Genomic DNA, 5,526 nt, shown 5'->3' on the forward strand with positions numbered 1-5,526 from the left:
TACATTTTTTTTATTCCCTGTTTAATTGTATATTCTTCATTTTGAGACTAATACTCATTAAATGCTATTACAGTCGAGAAACTTTTATCCGAAATGCTCAAGACTGAAGTGTTTTGGATTTTGGAATGTTTGTGAAACCAGTTAGAAGTCTGGTGATTTATGCCCTTGTGTTAGTATAATAATGGATTGGTAAGGTAGTCACATCTTTAAAACAGTAAGGATGCAGGCTTTTACCTACCACAGCAAGTTTACACTTATACATGTCTACTGCATTAGCACATCCCAGCACAGTTAATTTGTCCTGGGTATCCTTAACTCCTGTAGGATCTCTCTCATCAGCTGTAGTCAGCGTTTTTCTGAGGCAATAACACCAGAACAGCAATGTCTCTTCAACATTGTAGATTTGTTCTGCCGTTAGATTTTCATCAGCAACAATCTTGGCAAACAAACACATCAGTGAATTTCTCTGCTATTTTGTGATCATTAGAGGCTTTATCACTGCTAATTAAATATTAAATGCCGTGCCTTTTCTCAAATTTTTGTAACAAGTCTGCTGAATATTCAGTTTTTTTTTTTTTTTTTCAACAAGTCGGTCGTCTCCCACCGAGGCAGGGCGACCCAAAAAAGAAAGAAAATCCCCAAAAAGAAAATACTTTCATCATCATTCAACACTTTCACCACACTCACACATTATCACTGCTTTTGCAGAGGTGCTCAGAAACAACAGTTTAGAAGCATATACGTATAAAGATACACAACATATCCCTCCAAACTGCCAATATCCCAAACCACTCCTTTAAAGTGCAGGCATTGTACTTCCCATTTCCAGGACTCAAGTCCGACTATATGAAAATAACCGGTTTCCCTGAATCCCTTCACTAAATATTACCCTGCTCACACTCCAACAGATCGTCAGGTCCCAAGTATCATTTGTCTCCATTCACTCCTATCTAACACGCTCATTTTGTCATGATAGATTTTTGCTCATTTCATGATCAGCATTTAGTTAAGTGACATGCTCACTCTGACACTGACGAATCCACTCCAATACATGATAGAGATCTTCATTTTTACTATGCAATATTTTACTATTTTTATTAATTTCTGTTCATCACTTTCAGCACTGAACTTAAACAATTTGTCTTTGTGTTTCTTTAGGTGGTAGCTAGTGGCTTTTCCAACACCAAACTCCCCAGATGCTTCTCACTTACACCACTGAAGTTTTTCCAATGGCTTGACTTTCTGTGATATAGAGAAACATGAATGCTCCCTCTTATTCTTTTCAGTATTACCCATAGGCCTTTTCAACATTTTCAACAATATCTTCACACCACCGTGGACAAAACATGGGGTAATCAGTGAGTAATTGCCCCTGTGTATTATTATTATAATCAAAAAGAAGCGCTAAGTCACAAGGGCTATACAGCATTGTTGCCCGTGTAGCCATGTCTTGCGCTGAGTAATCCATTTGTGGCACATCATGTCAACACTAGAAAAGCTTTGATTTTTGCAATTTCAGATAAAGGATTCTCTACTGTAATGGGGCTTAGTAGAGGAAGTAATCTTTAATTTTTTTGCAATAAGATTAAGATTAAATTTGTTTGATAAAAAAATTAAATTTTTTGTAGCGTTATAATTATAGGAATGAAAAATATCATAGTGCATCTTTAAATTATTACATTCATGGGAAAGTGCCAAACCCAAGAGGGTCACAGTGCCTGAGAGTAGGAGGCATTTGGATTTGATCCAAGGAAGGGGAGGATAGGTTCAGTTGAATGGATAAAGAATTCCACACCACAAAAACTAGGTCATTATTTTAAATCAAACGCATGTCAGTTTTGCTTTTCTCATGCATTGTGTGGGACAGGATTTTTTTTTTATACTGTGCACACTTACTGTGCAGACCCATTCTCTTATCTAGGCTAAAATTTACTGCTCACAGCTTGTCTGGGTGAGCCGAGCTCATGACATAGAAACTACGTGAGGGACCCTGGCCTTGTAGTTCTATGTGGCAGTCACTGAAAGGGTTGTTGATGTTATTACAATCAAAACTAGATGCTAAACCCACAAAGGTCACTGAAAGGGTTAAGAGGGTGGCAGTAGATGTCGTGGCCACTATACGTCACAGGTGCTTGTGCACATGGTCATTCAGGTGTGCTTCAGGATTCATTGTATGCCTTGAAAAAATGTTCACACATTTTTTTTTGTCAGTATCATTGCTTCTTTCATCTTTTGGCAGATAGTTTTGAGACACTTTGCCCTTTGGTGCATGGAAAAGCCTCAATCATTTTTGTATCATGGTTAACATTAAGTCTGTTTCAGATCAGGTACAATGTCAATACTGAATTCAGGAACCTAGTTATTGTCCAAAATGAGATTACAGGGTCTGAGGTGGGTCTGTCATGCAGGGGTTGGTAGAGGATGTTTCAGTCGTTTGAAATCTAGATTATTATTATTATTATAATCAAGGGGGAAGCGCTAAACCCGGAGGATTATACAGCGCCTGGGGGGGATGTGGAAGGCATTCAGGCTTAATTCGGGGAACTGGAGCACAGATCCAATTCCCTAAATCAAGAGCCCCTCACCAACATCAAGGAACCTTCCTTGAGGGGTTGAAATCTAGAATGAACCCATTTCTAATTTTTTATCCAGAAGCACGGTCACCTCTTCTGTTACAGGTAGTGCTGCTGTTCATTGTAAACCCTCTTATACCTGGTGTGCAACACCAGGATAACATCTCCAGAAATCATTGAGCAAGGCTTAATGATTAGTGAAACTTGCTGTTTAGATAAGAACATATACTATAAAATAGTCTTTCAGCTAATAGTGGTGGAAGGCAGATGGGCAAGAACACCAGGAATCTCGCCAATCTTAAATCCACGAGTAACCTCCAGCAGTTCTTCGGTCATCACCAGTCCTTTCCAGTGACGAGGGTCACTTGACACCTTGATTTAGTTTGCATCATAGTGACCTAACCACCACAGTACTACCAACAGAAGCTACAGTAGGACAGGGATGATAGTGATCATTTACCATGTCTAGGTACTGGATTCTACAAAAGGTAAAATGATTTCCATTCATGAGATCTAAAGGAGAGGGAGGGGAGGGTATTTAGATTTGATCAGAGGAAGGGGATGAAAGGTCCAAATCCTCAGATCAAGGGTACTACAATTTACTCATAGATCTATGTCTGACTTAGCCCACTTATGTAGATTACGTGAGCAATGGTGAAAGGGTTAAGAGGCCATGCTTGCACCCCTTTCCCAAAAATTCAAATGGGTATTCCCATAACTTTAGTCAAGGGCTATAAACCAATCTCTTGCTACACCCCTCAAGGGAGGTTCCTTGATGCTGGTGATTATTATTATTATAATCAAAAAGAAGCGCTAAGCCACAAGGACTATACAGCGCTGCAGGGCAGGAAGGAAGTGAGGGCATCAGGTGGCAAAAGGGAGATGGATGAGCAACAGGTTACGGATAACAGCGGGGCAGTGGATGGTGAAAGGGTAAAGGGCAGCAAGAGACTGAACCAGAAAGGGCTGAGGGGAGTGCGAAAAGTATCATCAGAGTTTGTGGAGTAAATCGGTCGTTGTCAAGAAGTCAATGAGAGAGTCAGGATTAAAGGAGGGTCCATCAGCAAGAAGGGAAGGTAAAGAGAGAGTAGTAGAACGAAGACGACGTTGGAGGTAAATTCTGCGTGCTCGTTGATAGAGAGGGCAGTCTAACAGAATGTGGCTAATCGATACTGGAACTTGACACTGCTCACAGAGAGGAACAGGGTGCCTCTCCATGAGATACCCATGAGTAAGACGAGTGTGGCCAATGCGAAGGCGGGAGAGAGTGGTCTCCCAACTTCGGCACTGATGACAAGAAGACGGCCAGTAACCTATGCTCGGTTTAATAGAATGAAGTTTGTTACCGAGCAGAGTTGACCAACGTTGTTGCCAACGGGTGCGAAGGTGGGTAGCTATTGCAGCAAAATAGTCCAGAAATGGAACACCTCGATAGGAAATTGGTAGGTCATATACTGCTGACCGCGCAGCAGTGTCTGCCTGTTCATTGCCCTGTACGTCGACATGACCAGGGACCCAACAAAAAACAATATCTTTATGTTTGGTAGAGATACGGCGTAGCCAAAGTTGGATACGGAGAACTAGGGGATGAGATGTATCAAATTTTCGTATAGCCTGTAGAGCACTAAGGGAGTCTGAGACTACTACAAATGATGACACAGGCATAGATGCAATACGAATAAGTGCTGCAAGAATGGCATACAGTTCAGCAGTAAAAATGCTAGCTGAAGATAGTAAATGCCCTCGTACGACGCTGTCCGGAAACACTGCTGCGAATCCGACGCCGTCTGAAGACTTAGAGCCATCTGTGTACACAGCGGTGGCATGAGAATGGGAGTGGAAGTGATCAAGAAAAAGAGAGCGGGAAGCCACCGTAGGCAGTTGAGCTTTCGAGCAAGGGAGTGAGAAAGAACAGACCCGAACAGCTGGAACTTCCCAGGGGGGCAGGGAAAAGTGAGATGCTACATGAACATATAAAGGTGGTAACTGAAGGGAAGACAAGAGTGAATGTAGGCGAAGAGAAAAGGGACGGAGCAAACAGGGGCGGCGAACGAATAAAGAATGTCTACTAATATCGGTGACCATTCTATAAATGGAAGGATTGTGTAGATCGTGAGAGCGTACATAGTAACGAAGGCAATGGGCATCACGGCGATCAGACAAGGATGGAACATTTGCTTCTGTATAGAGGCTCTCAACAGGGGAAGATTATTATTATTATAATCAAAAAGAAGCGCTAAGCCACAAGGACTATACAGCGCTGCAGGGCAGGAAGGAAGCGAGGGCATCAGGTGGCAAAAGGGAGATGGATGAGCAACAGGTTACGGATAACAGCGGGGCAGTGGATGGTGAAAGGGTAAAGGGCAGCAAGAGACTGAACCAGAAAGGGCTGAGGGGAGTGCAAAAAGTATCATCAGAGTTTGTGGAGTAAATCAGTCGTTGTCAAGAAGTCAATGAGAGAGTCAGGATTAAAGGAGGGTCCATCAGCAAGAAGGGAAGGTAAAGAGAGAGTAGGAGAACGAAGACGACGTTGGAGGTAAATTCTGCGTGCTCGCTGATAGAGAGGGCAGTCTAACAGAATGTGGCTAATCGATACTGGAACTTGACACTGCTCACAGAGAGGAACAGGGTGCCTCTCCATGAGATACCCATGAGTAAGACGAGTGTGGCCAATGCGAAGGCGGGAGAGAGTGGTCTCCCAACCTCGGCACTGATGACAAGAAGACGGCCAGTAACCTATGCTCGGTTTAATAGAATGAAGTTTGTTACCGAGCAGAGTTGACCAACGTTGTTGCCAACGGGTGCGAAGGTGGGTAGCTATTGCAGCAAAATAGTCCAGAAATGGAACACCTCGATAGGAAATTGGTAGGTCATATACTGCTGACCGCGCAGCAGTGTCTGCCTGTTCATTGCCCTGTACGTCGACATGACCAGGGACCCAACAAAAAACAAT

This window comes from Cherax quadricarinatus, chromosome 68 (assembly GCF_038502225.1).
Source record: "Cherax quadricarinatus isolate ZL_2023a chromosome 68, ASM3850222v1, whole genome shotgun sequence".
In the NCBI taxonomy this organism is placed as follows: Eukaryota; Metazoa; Arthropoda; class Malacostraca; order Decapoda; family Parastacidae; genus Cherax; species Cherax quadricarinatus.